Here is a 26,707-nt window from a genome sequence, read left to right as displayed (position 1 = left end):
GCTGTCAATATCAAAGTATTTTCTTCCGGAAAAATCATAATCACAGCCAAGGAATATTTCTTATTCCTAGATCTATTATTGTCATGACTGGAAAATAGCTGGGTAAATAATTATCCTCTCAGATTTTTCAGTAATTAATTAAATAACTCCTCATAAACACCGGAATAGAGAAGGCACCATAGAAGGTATTATACACACCCTTCTACTTCCCATGGCCAGTGTCATCTCAGTCACAACTAATATGGTTTTTAACTATTCAATTTAGTAGATGAGTCAATGGAGCTTTTGAAAGAGCCTTTGAACCCAGAGACTAATTAAGAGGACATTCCATCAGAGGCAGAACAATGCATTCTACTACCTGCAAATGATCCATGTTTAGAGATGAACATGGAATCACCTACCCCCAGGGACAGTGATAAACTGTCAAGCCAAGGAAGCAGTCAGTCAGATAGAGTAAGACTACCCCCCACTGCTCATTGAAGGGACTGCATTAGTCACATATAGACAATTTTTTTCACCCTACCAGACAAAGAAAAACAGTTACTGTAAGCAGAGAAGACGAAGAAGAGGAAGGTGCAAAAAACAGTTGGGAAGTGAAAGATTTAAAAGGGTTCAGTCAAACTTGCTTTCAATTTCAGTTAGTTTCGCAATGGTTATTTTTATTATCTGAAAATTGTTCTGCACAAGTACTTTCGTTTTTCAAATATAAATGGGCAAATATGATTGGCTTTTTTGGATTTGCATTTAGTCTCCTTTCTTCTCTAATCACCCAAGATAAACATCCCTTATTAGGAGAAACAATGCAAGTGTGTTAGAAGAGTGATTCCAGATGTCTTTTCCCAATTTTGTACTGCTTTTTGTGAAAATAAAGGAGGCTCTACATTTATATACTGATTTGTGTTCCCTGCTGTATTATATTCCCTCTTCCCCTCACCTGATTCTTAATTCAGTCTAATACCTTGCATTTCTTCAGTGCTCTTCATTCAAAGATCTCAGTGCACTTAGGGTAGTACAATACTCTTCAAATAGTCCCACAGGGTACTGCTGCATGTCAATAAAGACATCAGGATCTTGCCTTTAATGAATTAAGACTCATATCACCCTTGTGTAGTAGGTAAGAATTATTAACCTATTATTCCAGATGGTGACACCAAGACGCACAGACAGATGATGGATTGATACCAAGGCCCAAACGAGAATCTTTCCCTTGTCTTCAGTGGACTTTGGATCAGGCCCTGTGACTTGCCCAGACACAGAAAGTCTGTAGCAGAGATGAGAATAAAAGCAAGGTCTCATGAGTTCCTGGCCTATCCCCTCCATAACATTCTATGGAAAGGACCTCCAATCGGTGATTATGAGTTTAATTTTATAAAGCAGTTTTCATCCAAACTTTACCATTTGTACAACTCATACATATGCAACCAGACTTTGTCCAGCGCCGATGTGCAGCCTCTTCTGGAGCATTTGTTTACCAGCACACGGCAATGCTACACAGCTGTTTTTGGGCCATACACTCCCCAACCTTTATGCAGTACAGAGTGGAGCCAAAGACCATTAACATTGTGAGGAAGAGTTGTAGGAGGCCGAGTGAATAGAAAATTAAATTGTAGTCTCTCTCTCACCCACACACATGCCCATTACCATCTGCCCTATTCAATTAACGTAGCAGACATCCTGAATGTATAAAAGGGGGTTGTGGCCTGATGAAAAGGGAGGCATTGGAGAACAGACACCACATGTGGACTACAGTAAATTGTTCAACTTGTGCCCCAAGAACCATTGTAACATTAATATTCTGAACAGGGTGAAGTAGAAGAATAACACCTACAGTATGTCAGTCACTCACCTAGTGATCAAAGGAACAAGAGCATGTAGCAAGTTCCTTACATGCAGCTGGGCTCACACGTGTGATGAATGCCCTTCCTAATCCTGTGGAGCTTCAACCTCTGTACAGTCTGCAGCATACAACCTCTCCCATACGTGCACAACCACAGGACCTACTGCCCAGTGCAACTACTGTAATGTTATAGCACTGCCAACAAAGCAAAGATCTTTGCAGGCGACACCTTCTTTTGCATGTGTGTGTTTTCCCTAACAAGCAGAAGACGTAGTTCTAGGATATGAAGTGCAGAGTAGCCCTCATCCATTTGGAAGCACAAGGAGGAAATTTAAGTGAGATGAATTCAAACTGAAATTTAAACAGGATGCAGAGAGTTAACACATCTACTTTTTTGGCAACTTTAACAACCGAGAATGGTCAGGACCTCATTTTTGTGAGTCATCTAAAAATTGGCACCTCCACCAGTCCTCTCCTTGTAACACTATATTGCAATGTTGGTTCTTTGCTAATTCTGGGCAAAGAGTTCCTTTCTGCTGAATCATTAAATCCAGCATCACCTAAGCTTTCCCTAGAGATCATCTATCTGAGCTCTCACCTCGCCTGACCCTGCTTAGATTGTGACCTGATGTTACCACCAATAAGGCAGTGTGGTTGTAGGCGGAAAGCGGATAAGGTTAAATAGCACAGTTCCCTCACAGAATGTGAACTATTAAAATTCCTTCACCTCACTGTGGTATAGTACTTGTAACAAGAGCATTAAAAATACTTTGCTGATTATGCTAAGAGTGGAATATCCCATTCTGATTATCAAAGGTCTGATCCAGTAACGTGCTGAATATCATCAACATCTCCCTTCCTCCCCCATGACTTCAGCATTCCATGAGGTGGATCCAGCCTTGGTATTTTGTGATTCTCCTCAGATGCCATGCCAGTGTGTCTGTCAGAACTCACTCCCCGCAACTGCATCTTCCTGCACCATAACGGGTCATTGAAAAGGGCAAGCAAACTAAGGCTCTGCTGAATACCAACTAACCATGAATTGCACTACAACAAGTGAAGTAATAATTCCCTTGTGTCAAAGTTACAGAAAGACATCTGCTAGAATGATCCATCATGGCAGGTTGATGTTAAGTCTAAGACCAAGTAAACAAGCAAGTGAGGCCATCCTGCTATGTGCTTCAGGGTCCAAAAAAAAAATTCAAAAGATACCTGTTTACAGTCCAGAGATGTTTTTGTTGTTTTTAGAAGCATTGTTATGACAAGAAGGAATGTGCAGCAGAAAATGAGACACATGGCATAATCTCAGGGTTCATTTTCTGCAACGAGAGTTAAGCAGTAAGGAAAGGTTCCATTTTCATCCAGAAACTTTTCTGTATACTAGAGTATTTTGTTTATTATTTTTATGGATTGATCCTGGGTAACATTATCAAAAGTCCCTACATGATTTTGGCCCAGATTCTCATAGGTTCCCAAGTTCCATTTTTAAAAGTGATTTTGGCACTTAGTAACACTATGAGGCTTCGGTGCCTAAGGGCGCAATTAAAAACCTGCAGCTGGCCTGTGGCAGCTGACTTGGGCTCACAAAAGCTCGGGCTAAGGGACTGTTTAACTGCAATGTAGATGTCCGGACTCGGGCTGGAGCCTGGGATATAGGACTTGGAAAGATGGGAGGGTCCCCGGGCTCGGGCTGCAGCCCGAGCCGAAATGTCTATACCACAATTAAACAGCCCCGTAGCTCAAGCCCTGCGAGCCTGTCAGCTGGTATGAGCCAGCCATGGGTGTTTTCAGTGCAAACATACCCTGAGTCACTTAGGCACCTTTGAAATTTTTATCCTATATATTTATGATGGTATAATGCCCATAATGTGCTCAGCACTGTACTGTAGAAAAATCAAGCAGTCCCTCCCCCGAGGATTTTAAAATCTAAAAGACAGGCTCACAGAAAATGGGACATAGTGGGAAATCCAAAGGTGGTGATAACTTTAGATGGCATTTTTCCTTCTCTTGTTTATAATTATTATGACTTCATTTCTTATGAAGAAGTGGGGGATTATTTTCTTTCTATATAACTTTCATTCTGACTCTAGTGTTAGGAAACAACACACAGTCACCAGTCTTTTAGCTTTAGTGAGTAGGGAATAAAGACAAAGGCTGTGTCTACACTAGCACTTTTGTTGGTAAAACTTTAGTCGGTCAGGGATGTGAAAAAACACATCCCTGACTGATATAAGTTTCACCAGGAGAAGTGCCAGTGTGGACAGCACTATGTCAGTGGGAGAGCTCTCCTGCCGACACAGCTACCGTCGCTCGTTGGAGGTGGTTTAATTATGCTGATGGGAAAGCGATTACACAGGAGACCTTACAGTGGCGCAGCTGCCATGGTACAGCTGTAAGGCCTGTAGTGTAGACATAGCCTAATTCTAAGTCCTGGTTAGTAGTAATATTTAGAAGGGAGGGGTGAGTGGAATCAGTAAGGGCTTGTCTACACAGGGATACTCAGAAAAGTTAATCCAAATTAACTAAGGTTGTGAATTTAAAAGTGCTTAGTTAAACCACATGAAACCCCTGTGTGTATCTCTCATTCTGATTTAAAGTGAGTTTAGTGTAATTGAAATGAATTAAAGTAAACCAAATTAAGACAACTTTCATTCTGACTAAGAGCGTCCACACAAGAGTTTCATGTGGTTTATCTAAACCACTTTAAATTCACACCTTTCATTAATTTGAATTAATTTTCCTTCGTATTCCCTGTAAACAAGCCCTAAAACAATATCCAGGTTCAGAAGAGTGCCGTTTTCACAGATTCACCAACACAGCATAAAGAGGGGAAGTGTTCATCAGCTTCCGTGAATGAAATGCCGTGGAATGGCTCCCTCCTTTATCCTATCTGTCCTAATTTAGAAGTCCCCAATGATCCATAGTGAACCAACTCTGGATTTAGTCTAACATGGGTTTTGAGTCAGCATGCACATGTGACTCTACTCGTTTTACATTTATTTGATGAAGAGCTCTGGTTTCCAGCGAACTCAAGACATGTGGGTTTGGTTAGCATGATTTTCTCTCATGACAGTGCACCTATTTAGAGCGTTAGAACTACACTATGCATGTATTAGCTCTCAGAGAGTTTGAACTCTCACAACCTCCCAGACTAAGGGCATGCCCTCTCTTAACCTTACTGCACAGCAATTTGGGTTTACAATTCTTTAAATCATGATGTATTTTTTTTTTTTCATTCCTTGGAGCAAAATAGGGAAGTATAGGGTATGTTCATCAAACTTTAATACTACTTTGCATTTTTACTGAATTCCAAATTGCTTTGTTAATGAATTGTTAGTTATTATTTATACTATGATAGCACCTAGGAGTCCCAGTCATAGCTCGGGACCCCATTGTGCTAGGCTTTGTACAAACACTGAACAAAAAGACCGTCCCTGCCTCAGAAACCTTACAAACTAAGTAGAAGACAAGAAGCAACAGACAGACAGACAAGCGGGTACAAGGAAACAGTGAGACAATATTGTCCTCACAACAGCCCTGTAAGGAGGGCATTATTATATCCATTGTGCCGGGGAGCGGAAAGGGGGGGGGGGAACTGAGGCACAGAGAAGTAAACTCACCTCCCAAAATGACAGGTTTCAGAGTAGCAGCCGTGTTAGTCTGTATTCGCAAAAAGAAAAGGAGTACTTGTGGCACCTTAGAGACTAACCAATTTATCTGAGCATAAGCTTTCGTGAGCTACAGCTCACTTCATCGGATGCATTCAGTGTGAAGTAAGCTGCAGCTCACGAAAGCTTATGCTCAAATAAATTTGTTAGTCACTAAGGTGCCACATGTACTCTTTTCTTTTCACCTCCCAAAGTGCTCCTCAGGTAGTCCCATAGACTTCAGTGGGACAAGTCCTGGGGAAAGGTACTGCTCAGGGGATAGAATCAGAGCCAAGAGCAGAACTCAGAAATCCTGAGGCCCATTCCTATGCCTTAACCACTAGACATGCAAAACTCAACTGGACCTTTACTGTGGAGCTGCCGTAATAGATACCTGGAACAGATATAGCTACATGGAGAGAATAAATGTTTGTGTGGTGTAGTAGAAAGGTTTAGTTGGCAAGAGTTTGGGATGATGACATCACTTACAGGTGGTGAAGTACAACAGAATTAGGCAGGTCAGCACAAACAAGTACCAGAAAAAAAAATCTATACCTCACAGCACACCTTTCTCTATTATAGGTGTGGCTGGTAGCCCCACCAATTATTAAGGTTTCCCAACACTTTCCATTATAAGACCCTGTTTTCAGTTGCTTATAACTTTGCCAGGCTTTAACTGTCTGGGCTGAAATTTGCCATACCTCATGCTGAATTTGTCTGGAAAATTTAACCCTAAACTCTTCGGCATTTCTGAGCATGAGGCTAGGGAAATATACATTGTTTATTGGCCATCTTTTCTAAGAACAGCATTAGCAACCCTATGCTTTGGAGAAGGGACTTGAAATTTGCCAGGAAGTGGCCTTTGTGTCAGGCATGTGCCTTTTGCCATCCCTATGAAAATCTGTCCACGTTATAAGCCTTTGAAAAATCACAGTATACAAATGCTCAGTAGAGTCTTCTTAGCTACATTCCCTGAAGATTCTGTCCACACTGGGCATGCTGCAGCTCAGAGCTGAGCAGGACTTTCCCTGCAATTACAGCTCTGAGTTACTGCAAACCGTGCCAGGTCTGGGCATTAGAAATGAGAACGGGGAGGCTGTCAGTCCTGTAGACCCAGGCAGCCTGTAGGAGGAAGCGGCCTGATTCAAATGCATAGGAGACAAGGGCCAGATCTGTGGGGTGAGGAGAGGTAGATTGGGACAAGTACCTGTGGGAAGAGACTGGGGCTGGAGGCTGGAAGGGGACAATGAGACTGACTGGCAAGGAGTCTCGCACCAAGAACAGGGGGAAGTGACTGAGACTGGGAGATTGGGTGTGGGGGGAACTCTTGACTGCCCGGTCCGGGAAATTGGACCAGAACTAGTGGGGTATTGGGAAGAAGGGAAGAGGAGAGAAATTTGACAAGGAGCCAGGATACAGGTAAGAGAACTGGGATGGCTGGCAAAGAGACTAGAACAAGGAACCATGGTGGGGTTGGACACAGAGACTGGATGAGGAGCCCAGGGAGGGAGATTGGAACTGAGAGCCAGTAGGGATAGGGAATGTGGGCATGGACTGGGACTGGAGACCAGGGGTAGAGGAAAGAGACAGATCAGTTGAGGAGCCAGTGGAGGGAAGGCTGGAGCTTTGAGTGGCTGGACCAAAAGATGGGGGCTGGGACACTGAGCCCAGTTGGGGAGACTAACATTGTGTACACATACCTCGTGATAGGCTGGGCAAGGTGATCGGACTAGGATGAGAAGTCTGAGGAGTGGGGAATCAGACTGGGACAAGGAACCAGGGGTGGGGAAGAAACCGAACTGTGAAAGGCCAAGTTTGGAGAGGAAGGGCAGAAGGAGTCAAGCTGCAGGGAAAGGGCCAGAAGAGACTGTGCCCACTCGAGAACATTCCCGTCTACAGCCTGGAATGGAACCTAAGATTCTTGAGTCTCATCATTCCTTTGCTGAAACCCACTGGCAAAGACCCCCATCCCTCTCTAGTGCTGGTCCATAGAGAGGATGACAACCCACTACTGCTATCAGTTACTTCTTTAGCTCAAGAGACAGAGGTCCATGCAGCAGTTCCAAAGGTTCCAATGCTGCCGATGGTCCATGTGGGGCTAAACGTGGTGCCACAGAATGGAATTTCTCGTTTTTTAGTTTGCTTTTCAAAACCTTTAAAGATTCTCAAATGAAGTCAATGGGAGCAGTATTCAGCACCTCTGAAAACTAGGCCTGTGGCCATCCAAGCCCCTGCCTTTACAGGCGAAGGGACACAAAAATAGTCCCAATAAAAATCAGATGCCTCAGTGGTCACCAGCCTGATTTTCAGAGGTGCTGAGCACCCCGCTTTTCCCATTGACTTCATCTGAGGCTCTGGGCTCACACTTCTGGAAAACCCCAAGAGCCAAGTTGCACTGGACACGCTGGAGGACCAGAGCTGCAGCAGAAGAGCAGGGATATCCTTTCACGGCCCTAGGATCTTGGCCCCTCCCTCTGACTTTAGGTCTCTCCGAAAGGGAAAGTTAATTTCTGTCGGGGGGGGTTGTGCAGAGGGAAAGTAGAGAACTGAGTAGCCAGGAGAGGAAGGTGAGAAGCGAATGACATGTGTTCAGCATCACTGATTTCTGTCAGGAGACGCGCAAGAGGTTAGGCGGGGATTAGTGAGGCCTTCTTTGTGTTGGGAAGGTTTGGTGGGGAGAAGAGGTGTTCTGTAGGTTGCACGTGGTTTTCAAGGGTTAAAATAAAGGAAGGTATTTAAAGGGGTTAAAAATGCTATTTTTGTTTAAAAAACTAAAAAGTTACTTTTAGATATAATTTAAATGACTGCAGACAGTGTTTGTTATATAAAACTCAGGTTAGAAACAGCTACAAAATAGAAAAGGTGAAGGTCAACTATCAATCCTTAAAAATTAGAGAAAAAGCAAAGGCTAGGAATATTAAATAGCAGTCAGCCAGGCCAGGGTGACATGTTCAATAAACAAATACATGTGAATAAAAGCAAGAGTTAAAGTGACAGTCTTTCAATACTCAAAAGCTGCCATGGGTCTGATCCTCCACTGCCCTGCAATTTCTGTAGTCACTTCCAGCTGTGCAAAGGAACTGTAAAATGGGTACAAAACATCATTTGAATCTGGTAGTGTTTTACAATCACTTTGCACTGGTGAAAATGACTGTGCAAGGAGCAAGGGAGCAGAGACTGAGGCTCCAAGCCATTCAAGTCCTAAAAACCAGAGCTTCCTATCACTGGTGATTTTTACTAGCTTCTCAGTGGGACACACTACACTTATTTCTAGCCCTGGAAGTTGTGATATTATTATGAATCAAGAAGTTATTTTACATCACTAATTATTATTATTTATTCCCTGAACACTCCATAGAGTACCAAATGATGTCCAGACATATAAAAAAGATATGTTCCTGGCCCCTAGAATCTTAGGCCCAAATCCTCAAAGGTAGTTAGCCTGGTCTATACATAAACTTGCATCAATTTATCTGAATCAGTTTCTTAGATATAGCTAAACTGCTGCAAACCTTGGTATGGACAATATTAAACTGGTTTAAAAGTAGCCTAGCTCCATTTAGTGTAAATTGATTACTTACTGAAGTAAGCTAAACCAACATGACCCACTCTTAAACCAATGTAAGATTATGCACAGAGGGCTTACTAAATAAGTTCTTATTTTTTAAAGAAATGAATCTGAAATGTATTTATTGTGGCTGGTCAAAAATGAATTTGCAAAAATTTAAAAATTGTTTTCAATTCACAGGGTTCAAAATGGACCCATTTTTCTATTTTTTATCAATACCTTTCTTGATTTTTAAAAACATTTGTCTGTGTTTTTCCTTTTTTCCCCAGTGCAAAACAAACAACAATTTTTGAAAGTTATTGGGGGAGTTGGGGGGGGGGGGGAAGAGGAGGAAAGAAAAGAGGGAAAAGAAAAGAAGGGAAAACCAAACAATGGGGGGGGGGGAATGAAGCATTTTTAAAAGTACTGAAAGATTCTTTAAAAAACAGGAGAATTTTCACACAAAAATTTGAAAATGGAGAATTTTTTGAAAAAAAAATCAAATTTGAAAGACGCAATTTGGGAGCAAAATAAATCTTGTTTGAAAAATTTTAACCAGCTCTAGTCCCATGATTTTGCTACTTGACTCAATACTTAGTTGCAGCTGCCTCGATATTTATAGGTTATATTAATAAATCAACCTGTATGACTTTTAAAATCCTGTCAGATATACGTTTTTTCATGTGTGTCTGTAGTTTCAATTCGTGTAGGAAGTGCTTGGACTATAGAGTTGGGCACTATAGAAACCCCCTGGACAGACAGTTAATTGTGCTGAAACCAAAAATAGCAATGTCTGTAGTAAGAACCAAAGGATGAAGGGAAAGGTAGGTGTAGAGAGGTGCTTAGTGCCTCTGCTTAGCACCAATCAAGGTCAGACCTGAAGTAGTTTGCAGCTGTAAACTCCCTCTACCTGCCCCATCATCCTCATATACAAATCTAGGAATCAAGCTTCCTTGACAAGTAAGAAGATGGTGTGTGAGAGAGAGAGCATATTGTGCCTGTTTACATTTCTGCTGACGATCAAGGGTGTAACTTCTTTCTAATGACAGGAAGCTGCCAGCCTCTTATGTAGTGGACAGTTTAGATAAGCTGAGTGACTGGTGGGCTCCAAGTAGTTTAGTTGGGAGCAATATTTGTGTTTTCTTGAGAGGCAAGATGTTTATCCATGTCCTTCCCCGAAATTCATTGTTTGTCATAGGTTTACAGGTAGTCTATGGTTGGGGTGGGCTGATCTCTCTGTTGTGATATGCTTATTTTATGCTTGCCTTTTTTCCATCCACTAGTTGTGAGGAATCAGACTCAAAAGGGTTTGCATTGCAGCCTGCTGATGACAGTGACCAGACGAAGACAATGGTTCAGTGAGATGCACAAGCTCAAGCCTTACTGAAGTAGCAGTATACTTTGCTGGTTAAAGCACAATATTAGCAGTCAGAAGACCTGGCTTTAGTCCTGGCTCTGATACTGAGTTCCTGTCTAAAGTCGTCTCTGCCCCTCCCGACCAGTTGCTTGACCTTGGCTTGTGAGAGGAGTTGAGGCAATCTTTAAGTGTATGCTTCTATATTACATTCCAACTATATCCAGCAACACTTTAGCTCTATTCCTTATCTTTTCTCATTATTCTAAAAGCCCCATCTGGTTGTGGGAAATGCAACATGCAGTGTCTTTGTTCACATATTAATAAAGATATAAAAGTATCAAAAATCAAACCCAAAATTCTATCTCAAGCTAACAAACAGGCCTATGTACTAACAGATATATTTCAAGCGTTTTCATAAAAGAATGATAATAAGCAAATGCTATAATCTTGCTTGGTTTCCTAACATTTACTTTCGGTTTGACAAATTTTACCCAAGCTAAGCCCGTATTTTGCATTGGGAGTTCACTTAAAAACTCACCTTGACTTCAGTCAGGTGCTTTGCACGCCAAAGAACTGTAGGATCGAGCCACCCAGATATAGCCTAGTTGTGGACTACATTGCTGTACTTACAGCCTTGTCCTGTCTTCTGCAAGACTTAGAACTCGCCCTGGCTACACCAGCCAAACCCATCCCAGAGGCAGGATGACAGCACACTGTCTCCTAATAGGTTTCAGAGTAACAGCCGTGTTAGTCTGTATTCGCAAAAAGAAAAGGAGTACTTGTGGCACCTTAGAGACTAACCAATTTATTTGAGCATAAGCTTTCGTGAGCTACAGCTCACTTCATCGGATGCATACTGTGGAAAATACGGAAGATGTTTTTATATACACAGACCATGAAAAAATGGGTGTTTATCACTACAAAAGGTTTTCTCTCCCCCACCCCCACTCTCCTGCTGGTAATAGCTTATCTAAAATGATCACTCTCCTTACAATGTGCATGATAATCAAGAATGGCCCACCTTGATTATCATACACATTGTTAGGAGAGTGATCACTTTAGATAAGCTATTACCAGCAGGAGAGTGGGTTTTGGGTGGGGGGGGAACCTGGATTTGTGCTGGAAATGGCCCACCTTGATTATCATACACATTGTAAGGAGAGTGATCACTTTAGATAAGCTATTACCAGCAGGAGAGTGGGGTGGGGGGAGAGAAAGCCTTTTGTAGTGATAAACACCCATTTTTTCATGGTCTGTGTGTATAAAAACATCTTCTGTATTTTCCACAGTATGCATCCGATGAAGTGAGCTGTAGCTCACGAAAGCTTATGCTCAAATAAATTGGTTAGTCTCTCAGGTGCCACAAGTACTCCTTTTCTTTTTGTCTCCTAATAGCTTATTCTGGCCTTTGTTGCACCTACGTTTTGTGGCATGTGGTGTTAGTTCTCCTCCCTGGCCCATGGGCTTCCTCCTAGCCTTAAATATACCATTCACCTTAGCGAACTCTTGTATTCACATTGTTCTCCCTTCTATACATTTTTCAAGCCTCTGGAGCCTGACTTTTAGCATATACTCCACTTTTTGGTGAGTGCCTATTCACGTGCTCCTTCTGTCCTGACAACAACAAAGACATGGTCTACACTAACGAGGTAAATCGATCTAAGTTATGTAAGATACGTAACTTAAGTTGACATATCTTAGATCGACTTACAGCGGTGTCCGCACTGCGCTATGTTGACGGAAGACACTCTCCCATTGACATAGCTTCTGCTTCTCAGGGAGGTGGAGTACTGAAGTGAAGCTCTCTCATCAACTTATCATGTCTTCACCAGACCCACTAAATCAATGCCCACTGCATCGATCACAGCACCGCCACTTTAGCCCGTAGTGAAGACAAGTCCATACTTGTGGCAACGCAAAGTAGCAAAGCAGTTGATTTGAGATATATGTCTGCAATGCCAAATCTTAATTACATTTGTGTAGCAATACTTAAAATGACTTTATATATTCCTTGTAACAGGCAGACAGACAGACAGACAGTGTGAAACCTGTCTTACGGGACCATTCAAGGAAACTATAAAAATTGGTGTCTTAATGGAGCTTGTCTCCAAATAAAAGTAAAGCAGGATTGTTTGTATAATGCCTGTGCTATGTAATTATAACAACTATTTGTCCAATGGGAGTGATTCAGAGGAATTTTGCAATATTGATATTAATTATTAAAGAATAATAGAAAAACTTAACTCAAAGCAATTCACTCATCCGTAACTGAAATGTTTTAAAGTTTACTTTTCTCTTCTTGCTTTTTATTTTCTGCAACCTCATTACAGAAAAAGACTCCGGCATTATATGTCCCAGTAGTGGATGAGCCCTCCCTGAAGAATTTGTTTCTTGATACAGGGAGGAACCAGTAGCCTGAAGCTAAAGGAGAAAAGTTTTAGGCTAAATATTGGGAACATATCTGAGCAGTCACACCAATTAAACTGATGAGATACATGTGTGAGGCACCATCGCTACACATATTCAGCAATGGGTTATAGAAGATAGTAATAGATGTTAGCCTTGCAAAAAGACAGAGTGGATAGACTGAGAGTGGCCTCATATGACCCAATTCTCTGAGGTCTCGGTCATGCACCATTGAAGTTAACAGAGTTTTGCCACTGACTATAATGGGAGCAAGAACAGACCCTAAGGACCAAAATCTAGAGAGATACTGAGTACTTCTAACTGGTGCTAAAGTCCATGTGTAAGCAGGGGAATAGTCCCGCTATTGTGGGGAACCTTCCTGGCTTCTGCACTACCCCAGTGAAGTGGGCTAGCAAAAGGATCTGAGTCCTCACTCCCACTTCCTTTACCCAGTGGCCTCCCTGCCCTTGAGGATTCCCCTTCCACCCTCCTGTCTGGCAGAGTCCTCATAACCCCAACAAGGCTGGGCCCAGGATTCCTGGAGGGCTTGACCCCCAACCCTGCTGTGGTCACCTAGAACAGGGGCTAGGGTGTCCCCACTCCGGGGTACTCTCTCTGCACTGGGCACTTCTCTGGCCCACTGACCATTACATACAAGTTAAAGCCAATGCAAGTTATTTAATCAACAATTAATTTTTAAAAGAACAAGGAATAATGAGAAAGGTTAAAGGAAACACATCACCCTGCTCTGTGGCAGGGAACATCACAAACAGTGTCTCTGGAATGTCAGGGCAGTTCACAGTCTATTCCTTGTAAGTCCCAGGCCTTCTTCTCAGGCCCTGGCTTTGCTGCAGGGATGCTGTGTGTTGGACACTCGCTCTGTGGGTGGCCACACGTTCTCAGGCTCTAAATGGTAGGACCCTTCTTCCCAGTGTCAGCCCCGCCTGTCGGGGTTATGATCCAAGCCTGGCCTGCAGAGCCTCTTGGCTGAGGCGTCTCCCTGAGCTGGGCCTGCTGCCCAAGGTCCCCCTCGCTCTCCCCAGCTGCTCACCACACCCAGCTCCAGACTGCTCCAGCCCCAGCTCCACCACTCTGTCTCTGCTGCTCTGCCTCCAGCTCCCTGGGCTGCTTCTCTGGCCCCTCTGGCTCTGGTTGCTGCAGCTCTGCTCCCAGGACAGGTCTGCTCTGCAGGCTGCTTCTGTGACTCTGCTCCCAGCACTGACCTGCTTCCTGGGCTGCTTTTCTGGCCCCTCTGGCTCTGATTGCTGCAGCTCTCCTCCCAGGGCAAGTCTGCTCTCTCTGGGCTGTGCCTCTGGCTTTGGGGCTGCAGCTCTGCTCCCAGGACAGGGTCTGCTCTCTCTGGGCTGCTTTTCTGGTCCCTCTGGATCTGGCACAGCTCTGCTCCCCAGCTCAGCTTGCGCCCCTGCTTTCTCCTTAGCTCAGCCCCACTCTGTCTGACCTAGGCAATTCCCGCTCACACGGAGGACAGGACCTCCCTGGCCTCCTGACTCCCTGATTAGCCTGCTCGCCCTGTCATTCAGGCTGACCTGGAGCATTGGCCTCTCCCCATTGTTCCTGGGGGCTGTCAGTCTCAGGGTCCTGATTCCCCATCGACCCTTCCCCCTTTTTAGTACTGGGAGCTAGCCAACCAAAACACCCCCAGTGAATGTTAGTAAGGGGGCAACACATGGGAGGTGCAGATGCTTTATGACTCTCAGGATTTGGCCCATATGACAGTAATCAGAATCCTAATGCACTGGATTTGGGGAAACACACCATCAGTAATGAGAAGTGAGCATCTGATGCAGGTGTGTATAAGATACATTCATTCCAAGGATTAGCCAATACTGAGTAAGACAGTGGCTGTAATCACCTTTAAGAATTCTCTCTTACTACCTCAATGTCTTCGAGGAGGTGCTGTTTTCTCATTGAATTACTGCTATCACTTCAGCCTTCCATGTCCTTTAGTCTTTACCAGTCATTTTTGATGCCAAGCCAAGTGGGGAGGGGGGGAGAAGGGACTGTTAAGGAGGGCTGAGGGGGGCAGCAACCTCTTAATTCAGTTAACGATTGCAGGAAGTGGTTTGTCAGTTTAGAGGTAGTCCCTGCTCAAAGCCAGTGCCCTTCTCAGAAATGAACTTGCACTTCTCTAAAGATAGATTGTGCAAAACACCAGGGGGCCCTCGGGAATCTGCAGCCACAATTCCCCAGACAAGGAGTTCCAGAAAAGAATTGAAATGGCCCCCCTTTGTGCAGCTGCTCTGTGGACTAAACCAACACTCAGTGGAGCGGGTCTCTTATGCAAGTTCTCAGGTTTCATATCCGCAGTGACCAAATTTTGTTAAAAATACGACAGCTGCTCGTGTCACTTTTTTCCATGTAATCTTAACTGTAACTTCCAACTGCACATGCATTTGCTGAAATTCTGTGATATTAATGAGCTGTTCACAGAAAATGTGGAAGTTTCCAGCTTTGACTCTGAAGAACAGGTACTGATCGTGTAATAGCCAGATAGATTAGATAAGACAGTTTGCAAACCATAGCAAGTAATCAATCTACTAGGTGATGTTCAGAACACGCTGCTGGAGCAATGTGACTGGTCACCTGTGTTCGATTAGAACTGCAAAGAAATAGGCAATTAGTATGAAGAGAGATTGCATCTTAAGGCAACTGCTCCAGGGATCCCCTTTGAAAATAAAGAGGAGATGATTGATATGAGAAAGTATTAGGTCTTCTAGTCCATCCTCATTGGAAATGCAGAATCAGTACCTTCATCTTAGTCTAAGATAAACACTTCTGTTGTGAGACTATTGCATTCATTGCTAAAGAATTGTTCCTGATATTCCATTTAATGATCAAATTATGTTCTGACATAGTGGTGTAAATCCAGAGTAACTCCATTCATGTCAATAGATTTACTCTGAATTTACACCTGTATGCCGTGAGAGCAGAATCTTGCCCTACATTTTCCTTTATTAATTTTCATCTCAATGCTCCTCGATAGTTATACTCCTCCCATTATGACACCTTAAATATATGAACTGCCCTTCTGGATCAGACCAGTGGCCCCTGTAGCCCAGTATCCCACCCATGACTGTACGGGCAACATCACAGGAAGAAACTCTGGTGCAGGCCCCAGGGAACATCTCCTCCTAAACCCCATTACTTGGAGGTTGATCTAAACATCCCTGCTCTCTCTTTCACCATGATTTTTATCCTGTTCAAATATTAGTAGATGGTTATCACATCTCAATGACAGTGGTGGTATAGGTGTGAATTATTCACCAGTTGTGCTTCTGCCTATCCAGAATGAATTTATTTGTTGTTTTTTTCCCCATGAGAGTATTTTTGCCCTCCTCTGGCCCAAAACATTAATGCAAAAGTTTTAAAAATAAAAAGGGGGGTTGGGTGTTTTTAAAAGTTTAAAATTTTAATTTAAAAGTTTTTAAACTGTGTAAGATAGAGATGGCAGAACAGATTTACAGCAGTATAATTCTATTGGACCAAATTCAGGGGTGAGTCTAAGACAGTCATAGAAGGAGTGAGCCCAGGAGGCAAGGACGAACACAGTTATATAGTCCTTTTAAAAATCTGACAGTCAGTTACATCAATGTAAATCTGGAGTAATTCTATTGACCTTAATAGGTTACTTGAGATTTCCACTGCTTTAACTTGCCTATGAACTTCGTTGCAGTACTGTAGAGTGCAAAGTACTGCTGCTTCCTACCCTTGGACTAGAAGTCCAGTCGTTACTGGGCTTCTTTTAGCTATTTTTTTTCCTAACTCAAACGTATTTTACGTTGTAGCTGGACGTACCCAGTGTCCCATTAATATTCCATGTAAATAAAAGCCTAATTAAAACAATTGGTTGCCAGACAGGTTAAAAAAATACCTTTGAAAAGTATTAAATATATAGATTGTAACAAGCACCAAAATGTAAATCTCACTCCTGAATTTAGAGGCAGCCACCAGTGGGGATATTTCCCCAGCCCACCACCAGGTTTTTACTCTTCTGGTTCAGGGTACGTCCACACGGAGAAAAATGGTGTGTTCTTAACTCAGTTTAGTTAACTCACGGTAACTAACCTGGGTTAAAACAGCAGCGAAGACACAGCAATAGGCTTTTAACTTAGGTTAGCAGCCCGAGTTCAATCAAGCCTCTCAGGCAGCCTGAGGCTGAACTCAAGCGGCTAACCAGGGTTAAAAGCCAAGTTGCTGCATCTGCTCGGTTATTTTAACCCGAGTTAACTGACCCAAGTTAAAAGCGGAGCTGCTGTGTCTGCACTGCTATTTTAACCCAAGTTAAGTGTGCACCTTTTTTTGCAGTGTGCAGAGACCTTCACTGTGGCTGAAGAACTAATGCATTTTCACTCTCATTTCTCCCCCCATCCCCAGCTTTTTGTAAGCAGTTACATCACCTCTCCTGAGCCCTAATCCCTGGTGGCGGCAGCTCCACAACCACTACACAGACGGTCCAGTGACATTGTGCAGAACTGGCCATTAGACATTTTGCAGGGAAACAGAGACAAATACTGTGCCAATAGATTTTATCTCTAAAGTAGTGAGTCTCGGTGCACTTTGGTATGAGGATTTCATAGCACTTTATAAACATAAAGTAAGCCTCCAAATTAGCTAATTAAAGCTACCTTCAATCCCCGTGAAGCAGGTATTAGCATCTCACTTCCAAGCCTGTCTCCCAACTTCCCTCTTTTGCTTCCTCAAATCCCATACACATCTACCAGGAAACCTGTCAGTCATGAGCCACTGAAGATACCTGCCCCACATCACACTGGTAGCTGCACCACTAGTGAGTAATTTATAGCCTGCAAACTTGCGCTCTGCATCTCCCAGAGAGGGTCTAATAAAAACAGCACCACCACCAAGTCACTGCATTCACTGAGACCTAGACTGTGCATGTCGTTACTCCTCAAAGGGACTAATGCAAGGAAGTGTCAATAACATAGCTGAGGGTTGCACACCCACCCCTGCAGCTGTGAGTCTTTGAATCAATGGCCTGTCTGCTACTGTTCACTCCTTCCATAACCCCCCTTTCTTCTTATGGAATAATTTAGCTTTTGTGATAACTCATAAAATAATCATATGTTGAAGCACTGAACACTGGGATTTTCAGGGTTCTGTGGTGGATGAATCAGATGAGTGAATGAGTGTTCTCAGCCCTTCCAGCTTCCAGCTTTGCTAGTCAGGGTCTGCTTTTGCATTCCTCGCTCACCCAAAATTCCCACATTAGGCCCTAGTTGTGTAATTTAGCCAGAGAGTCTCCCCTTCCCCCCTGCATCCTCTGTACAACAGAGAGCTGGCCACACAGCAAGAGAGGAAATGAACAACATCTGGTGAGATTCCTCCCTCTCGTAAGAATTGTGAGTGAACAGCTGTGTCAGGCATTTCATCCAGCTCTGGAAGAGGGAAAGAAATCCCTTTACCACACCCCCTAATTCTGGCATTTGCACTGGCCCTGAAAGATAATCTTTTGATTTACTTTCCTGAAAATATACTGGAATTGTATCCCAGGCAGGGAGGACATTCCTTGCTGTGAATACATATGTGTTTTTAACGCAGGGGGGAAGTTTGTTTAAAACACATATTTAGTATTTTGTTATATTTGTAGTGCATTTAAGCCCCATTCTAACAAAGCATTTAAGCATCTGTGCAACTTTAAGTATGTGAGTCATATCATTGGATTCAATGGGACTACTCAAATGTTTGAAGTCACACATATGCTTAAGTGCTTTGCTGGATCAAGGCCTCAGTGCTGATAAAAACTGCTGGACTGACAGTCCTGGAACTTGGAGTCCCCTTCTTAGTCACAGAATGGACGCAGGGCAGCAGCAGCAGCCATCAGACAGGTACAGCACCAGCAGTAGTAAGGCGATTTTCCTCTCTCTGCCCAACCAATATGCCTCCACCCTGACTTGGAAGGACAGAGCTAAGTCTAGGGTTGAGGGTAGCTCACTGTCTGTGGCGTATTCAGTTCCTGGCACTGCTGACACTGCCAAAAAGTTACCAATTAGTCCCAATGGCCATGGTGGTTATTGTGATGTAGGCATCTGGCCACAGAGATCCACCACCTGATTTCATATGATTCACCAAAGAGTCATTAGATAACAAGGATGAGCTCACACACAACTCGGCTTTGCCCACGAAGCAGCGGAGGAGATGGGGTGCAAAGGGTTACACATTCTCAGTCCGGGGACACTTGTGCGTCAGGCCAATCCCCCAGTATAGCCTACAGCAGCTGGAATTATTCTCAGGTAAATCAGCGGCTAACAGTCCCAACGGGCCACTGTGCTAGCCAAGGGAAGCCTCAGCCATCTTTTCTCTGGCCACACTGCTTATGTCAAGAGCAGGTGCTGAGGAGCAATGTAGGAGGTGTTACGCTGGTTCTACACCCTTGAGGACCTCTTCACTGCTGTGCTGGCTCTAGGCCTAGATTCCACTAGTGGTATGGTGCAAAGCAGAGACTGTACACCCACAATCATTACCATTCTGACCTGCTATTTGAACTGAAAAACAGACAAATACATTGGACAGACAGACAGACTTTGGGCCAAATCCTGGACCCTACAAGGAGACCAAGTGTCTAGTCTAGGGGTGGCCAACCCGTGGCTCCGGAGCCGCATGCGGCTCTTCAGAGGTTAATATGCGTCTCCTTGCATAGGCACTGACTCTGAGGCTGGAGCTACTGATGCTAACTTTCCAATGCGTTGTGGGGTGCTCACTGCTCAACCCCCTGCTCTGCCCCAGGTCCTGCAACCACTCCACCCCTTCCCCCAAGGTCCCTGCCCCTTCCCCCAAGCCTGCCGTGCCCTCGCTCCTCCCCCCTCCCCACCAGAGCCTCCTGCGCACTGCAAAACAGCTGATTGTGCGGGCGGGAGGAGGGAGGGGGAGGCGCTGATTGGCGGGGTTGCCGGTGGGTGGGAGGCTCTGGGGGCTGGAGGGGGGTTGCGGATGGGGGGCTGCTGACGTATGACTGTGGCTCTTTGGCAATGTTCATTGGTAAATTCTGGCTCCTTCTCAGGCTCAGTTTGGCCACCCCGGTCTGGTCTGTGTGCTGGAGATCTCCACAGGCGCTGCAGGCGCACTCCCAGCCCTGTGCTCCAACCACTACACCACATTGTCAGGGATACTTATAGGCAACCAGCTAGTTAGGTTAGCTTGATCTCATCATTTCCCTACCCCCCACCACCCAATATCATACCAGTTGTCTTTCATGTTTAGATCTGGTCACACAATTATTCCAGCCTGGAAAGAGACAAAAACTCTGAGGAAGAGAGGAAAGGAGTTTTTCAGCACTACTGAGTGGGCCAACATCATTGAAATCTGAGCTCTCTTGGCATGGTGCCTTCGTGAAGAAATGTGGACTGCAATGTTAGAACTCCCCCTTTCCCAGCATCAGCCACCCACACCTACAGACATATGCAAAGCCCCCACCAAAATGGTGAGTTTCATTCCTGTAAAATGGCATGAAGAATTTAGATTAACAAGAGAAAGAGGGAGGCAGCTAATAACAGGCATATATGTAATCAAAGGAAGTAAGCTGTATTATTAAGATTAAACTACAGCCCGAAGTTTTGCCAATACGCCGTGTAACAGCACGGGTTTATGATTTCATCATCCACATTGCATGATAGCAGATAATGAGTAAAGCATTTGCATATGGGTTCAGACAAAATATTACTGTCTGGGTACGTACACAAAGGCCTCACACTCTTCACAGGTTTATTACTTGTGAATGCAGAGTTAAAGAAGGGAAAAATAGCAATGACAATAAAACATACTTTTCCATCTAAAATAGGAATTGAGCAAATAATCAGTGAGAGAATTTAAGCAGCGTGTGTGTTTTTGTAAAGTTGTAGCTTTTTTATCCTTATTATTTATTTTAACAGCATCTGTTTTATACAGGCTCTACTTGTACAGCCCCTATTACTGTAGTGCCAGAGTTCTTCACAATCTCACTGGGAGGTAGAGCAGTGCTTTTATCCCCATTTTACAGATGGGCTACTGAGGCACCAAGAGGCTAAGAGACTAGCCTAGGGTCATACAGGCAGCCTGTGGAAGAGCAGGGAATTCAACCTAGGGCTGCTAAGCCTTAGGCCAAACACCCTAACCACCAGACCAGAGCAGCCTTCCTTCCTAGAGGAACCACAAAACAGGGGACATCATCACAGGACCTAACCACATCAGCCACACCATCAGGGGCTCGTTCACCTGCACAGCTACCAATGTGATATATGCCATCATGTGCCAGCAATGCCCCTCTGCCATGTACATTGGCCAAACCGGACAGTCTCTATGCAAAAGAATAAATGGACACAAATCAGACATCAAGAATTGTAACATTCAAAAAGCAGTAGGAGAGCACTTCTATCTCCCTGGACACTCAATAACAGACTTAAAAGTGGCCATTCTTCAACAACAAAAACTGACTTCAACGAGAAACTGCAGAACTGGAATTAAATTGCAAACTTGACACCATCAAATTAGGCCTGAATAAAGACTGGGAGTGGCTGGGTCACTATAAAAAATAATTTTCCCTCTGTTGATACTCACACCGTCTTGTCAACTGTTGGGAATGGGTGACATCCACCCTGATTGAATTGGCCTTGTTAGCACTGACCCCCAACATGGTAAGGCGACTCCCATCTTTTCATGTGCTTTTTATTTATACCTGCCTACTGTATTTTCCACTCCATGCATCTGATAAAGTGGGTTATAGCCCACGAAAGCTTATGCCCAAATCAATTTGTTAGTCTCTAAGGTGCCACACAGACTCCTCATTGTTTCTGCTGAACCACACAATATTCATGGCAGAGAAGAAAAAAATGCCAAAAAATAAAAACTCATACACACAGGAGCTTCTGCTCCAGCCTGCCACAAATGAAATTATTGGGTGCTTGTTTTGTTTTAATTTAAAGGTGAAATATAATTTGGATTTGTGCCTCAGTCCTGCAAGCAATTATGCACATGTGTAACTGTACTCATATGAGTAAGCTCACTGGTTTCAATCGCATGCTTAAGTGTTTGCAGGGCTGGGCCTTAGTTTCTGCTCAGACCCAAATGACACACAGAGCATCTGTAGTAATCACAGGATGGCTATGTTGAGGGGTGGAGAGTTGGTGAGAATTAACCCTCTTTTGCTGCTTTCTTCACTTGCCACTTGCCCTGATTTTTGTGTCAGGGAAATCTTGCATATCTCGGACTGGCTTCAAGCTGTGCAGGCCAACACACAGCTAAGAAATGAGGTTAGTCTATATATAATACCCAAAAAAGAGTCACCAGTTTGGGTTCACATGAGGTTAGGACAATGTTTAACTGAATTTTGCTTTGAATTTCAGGAACTAAAACTCACAAATAGAATCTCAGCCAAAACCACATTTTACATGATTTCCACCCAAAACTATCAATCAGCTCAGAGCCACTTGAAACTTGCCCAAAATTTTGCCTAAATTGGCTTGAAACTTGGTGGGACTTGTTCAAAACTCAACCTAAGCTCTCCAAAAGGTTCGGAAACCTTCGGAAACCTGCCTCAAGGATTGGGGTCATAACTGAAAGTGAAACCAGAGCAGTTTTCTTCCTCCTGCACATCCAAGGGAGGGCAGAACTCTTCAGTCTCAAACCGCAAAAGGGAAAATAAAAGTTTCCCAATCTCTGTTTTGGGAACTAGCGATAAAAATACTTTGTATAACAAAGCTGTTGTCGATACATAGTCATCATCAAGGTTTCAGCGCTGTCAGATCAGGGAGATCTATAGCAAACTCTAGAATACCCAGGCAGATGGTAAGTAGACTGTGCAGATTCACTATTTCCCAAACCTGCACTGAGTTGAGGGACATCTCTTTTGATTGCTGATACTTTCTCTCTTTCTGGTTGACATACAGCTAAGAGAGGTAAATATTCTGCATAGAAATAGGACAAAAATAAATTCATGGAGGAACGAGGGCTTCTATATTGCAAGCCGCTGAGCACCCTCAACGTCCATTGAATTCGGTGAGTGTTGAGATTGCTCAGGAGGTGCTCAGCACCTTATAGATTTAAACCTCAGAAGCAAATGTATTACTCTGAATCAGGGACTGTGTGTGATTTGCTCTGCTAGTCTCTGAAAGTCTAACTTGAGCCACACATTTCAAGGTAATGCGCAAATTCGAATGGGTAAAAAAATCCACTAACAGCTTGGAGGCTTCCAAACTACAAAATGTTTTGTTTGTGTAATTTTTTTTTCAGCAGTGTAGGTCTGTGTGTTATTGGTGTGTGTGCTTTGAAGAAATCACCTTATTTTTTATTCAAATGAAAAAAATGCTCAGGCTCCCTCCTTCCCCCACCCCCACCACCCCCATTATTTCTAGCCCAAAGACATACCATACAAAAGTAAGGGTATTAAAATAATTCTGCTTTTTTTTTTTTGCAATGTTGTTGTAGCTATGGTGGCCCCAGGATATTAGAGATACAAGCTCTTCTTCGGGTCTGGGAAAAGAGAAGACCTCCCACTCTTTGAAGCAGAGCCTGCCCCCTTCCCCTCCTCTTCCCCTCCCCCCACACCCGGCCAAGTCAGCAGCTGGTGGAGCCCAGCCGGGGAGCTTGGGTAGTTATGGGAGCCGCGTGGACCCTCCACCTGCCCACAGTGCTGGGGGGGAGGGGCTGAGAGCAGCCCCCGGCTTGTGTCCCCACTCCCCAGGCTTCCCGTCCAGCCCAGGGCAGGTGGAGGGTCCGCAACTTTTCACCGGCTCACCACAGCTGCCCGTGGGGCTCTTACTCCAACCTGGCTCCAACTCGGAGCTCCAGCCCGGCCATGGTAAGAGCTGTGTGGGCAGCTGTGGGGAGCTGCGGACCCCCCACTTGCCCTGGGCAGGGTTGCTGGGTGTGGGGACATGGGCCAGGGGCTGCTCTCGGCAGGCCCCCAACCCAGGGCAGGTGGAGGGTCCGCTGCGACTCTCCACAGTTGCCCACACAGCTCTTATCATGGCCAGGCTGTGGCTCCGATGCCCTGCCCCCCAGCCAGAGCCGGGTTGCGGAGGGCCACATGGGCAGCTGTGGGGAACCTGGGGCCCTCCATGTGCCCTGAGTGGGGGACCTAGGGGATGAGACCCTGGGCAGGGGGCTGCTTTCGGCCCCACTCCTCCCTGGGTGGGGGGAGAGGGGACCAGGCTCCCGTGCCCTGATCCAGCTTCCGGCTTGGCCAGGGACAGGGCCTCAGGGGGGAAGAGGAGGGGTGGGGGCAGGGCCTCAGAGGGGTGGGGTCTCCGGCCACCAGTCCCCCCACTTTTGGGAATGTTCCAAAGACCTTGCTCTGTGTAGCTCGAGAGCGTGTCTCTTTCACCAGCTAAAGCTGGTCCAATAAAAGATGTTATCTCACCCACCTTTCTCAGCTGCTTTTTGTTATTACTAGGACCACATCGCATTCTGATTTAAAAAGTAGCACTCTATAAATTCAGTGTCATACACATTAAACGGATGAAAAACTAGTGAATGGATAGTTCTAATAAAAAGGAGGGAAATTGGTAATGGGGAAACATCACCAAAGGTGTGTATTTCTAGTGGGATCCCAGAAGAATCTATTCCTGGCCCAATGCTATTCAATAACTTTAGTAATGATCTAGAGCGGTGGTTCTCAAACTTTTTTTTCCACCGACCACTTGAAAATTGCTGAGGGTCTCGGCAGACCACTTAAAAATCTTTCCAGATGTTGTTTGTACTATTAGCTAACTATTGTGAAGCACTTTGGATAAAAGCACTATATAAAAAATAATAATAATAAATAATAATAAACTTTTTTTGTTCAACAAATAAAAGCACACAACTCATATTTTAATATCAGTAGTCTTAGCTTTCTAATGCAATGGATATGCCCTCTCTCCCCTGCTGCGGCAGTTTCCGAGCTGGGGCTGGGAATGAGGGGCGTCTCTCCCTCTCTCCCCCACCGCAGCAGCCCCCTAGCTGGGGCTGGGAAGGACATCCATCTCTCCCTGGCAGCCACAGCCCTGAAGCTGGGGAAAGTCACCTCTTTCTCTGGCCATCGCAGCCCTGCACGTCCCAAATTCCCCCCACTCCCTCTTCTCACCCCACTGCCCTACCTCCCACCTACCCCCTATTCCCCCCAAGGCCACTACCTCACTTTACATGTGTGTCTTCTCCAGGAGGCTCCATGCATCTGAAGAAGTGGGTTTTGTACCCACGAAAGCTTATGCCCAAATAAATGTGTTAGTCTTTAAGGTGCCACCGGACTCCTCATTGTTTTTGTGGATACAGACTAACACGGCTACCACTCTGATACTTGAGCTACTTGGTGAAATTCTATATCATGTGTTATTCCAGAGGTAAGACTAGAAGATCATCATCATCCCTTTTGGCCTTAAAAATATATGAATATATTAATCTATAAAGAAAATGCAATACTCAGTGCATAATTCTTGTGTCCGTTCAATGAAAGATTTTCATAGAACAGTTTATTAGGGTTTTTCCAAAGCTCATTGAAGTCAGTGAGAATATTTACATTCACATCAATGGGAATTGTATTGAGACCTTATTTTCTGTAACAATCACCATTGCTTGAGCTCTGTTTTCATATTGCCTTTTAATGCAAAGATTCTCCTTGGCATTCCCATAATGTTCTCATTTCCTTCAGGTGCGCAGATTGATGACAGAGCAATGCTGAAATAAGAGCTAAATGAGGTGAAAATATATCCCATAAAAACTCCCATTAAAGAGTTTAAAGAGAGCCTTCCTACTGGTCTGACTCTGATAGCCCCATTTTATTCCTTCCAAGAAACAGCAAACCCTTAATCCAGTAAGAATGCAGCTAGAATCAAAGAGCAAGAGGTGGCATTAGGTTGCACGAAGAGGGAAAAAAAGAAAAAGAATTTTACAGCACACTTGGAATGAATGGGATATCATTATAGCCACGGCATAGCTCCAGAGCCCTGAGACAGAGAGGCGAGCGGATGTGGGAGAACAATACGATAAACTGGCAATCTATGAAAAAATCCATGATCAAATAGCACTGGGTTACTGTAATGTAACAGACCATTGAGTGCCTAATGACCCAGCCTCCATTAGGAAATATATGCATAAAATAAAGAAGTACATGAACGGCTTGTATTCAGCTATAATTAATTAAGAAAATTGAGAGAAAGAATCAGTTTGAGAACAGCTCATTCTCAAACAAAGACCCCGTCTCATCTGTAAATCAGATATAATCTATCCCCCAACTCCATCTCATGTTATTTATTTTACTTTTTTTAAAAACCAGATCCTGTTCAGTATAGCATCCCAGATTCTGGGGAAGTGATGGTTTGTGCCAGGTACAGTGTGTGAATTCCACATGCATATCTTAGACTACATGAGTGGTTGTATGGTTCTCTGTTCATGCTTGTTTATCTTCAGTTTCAGTGCAGTGTATCTGGTGGGTTTTTTTTATTGCTACATTAATGTAAATGTAGTAGGTCGCATTCTGCTCTCATTTACCCTGTGCAATGCTACTAAAGTCAATGCAGGGCAGAGAAGGGTAAATGAGGGCACAATTCTGCCCTGTGTCTATGTTTTATGGCATCTGCACAACAAGGTGTAATAGACGCATGTTGAATTTACTGTATTTTCATATCTACATGCATATCACAGTATAACCATTCTGGGACAAATCCTGAAAGGTACTGAGCCTCTGACAAGTCCCTTTCAAGTCAATAGAATGGGGAATGCACAACATGAGCTCAGCACATCTCAGCATTTGGGCCTGTGTCATTTTTCACGTGGTGTTGTCCAGTGAGAGTTTTTCTTTGCACTTAATCTGTTTTGTGATTTTCTTATATTCACTGATGTTGCTAACACAAAGAGACAAATACACAGAGTTCATTTAGCATACAGAGACACTCACATTCAAGTAGCTATTGACTGGCTTGGAAGCC

This window comes from Natator depressus, chromosome 2 (genome assembly GCF_965152275.1).
Source record: "Natator depressus isolate rNatDep1 chromosome 2, rNatDep2.hap1, whole genome shotgun sequence".
Lineage (NCBI taxonomy): Eukaryota > Metazoa > Chordata > Testudines > Cheloniidae > Natator > Natator depressus.
The sequence above is the reverse complement of the archived record's forward strand: the minus strand, read 5'-3'. Positions refer to the sequence as shown.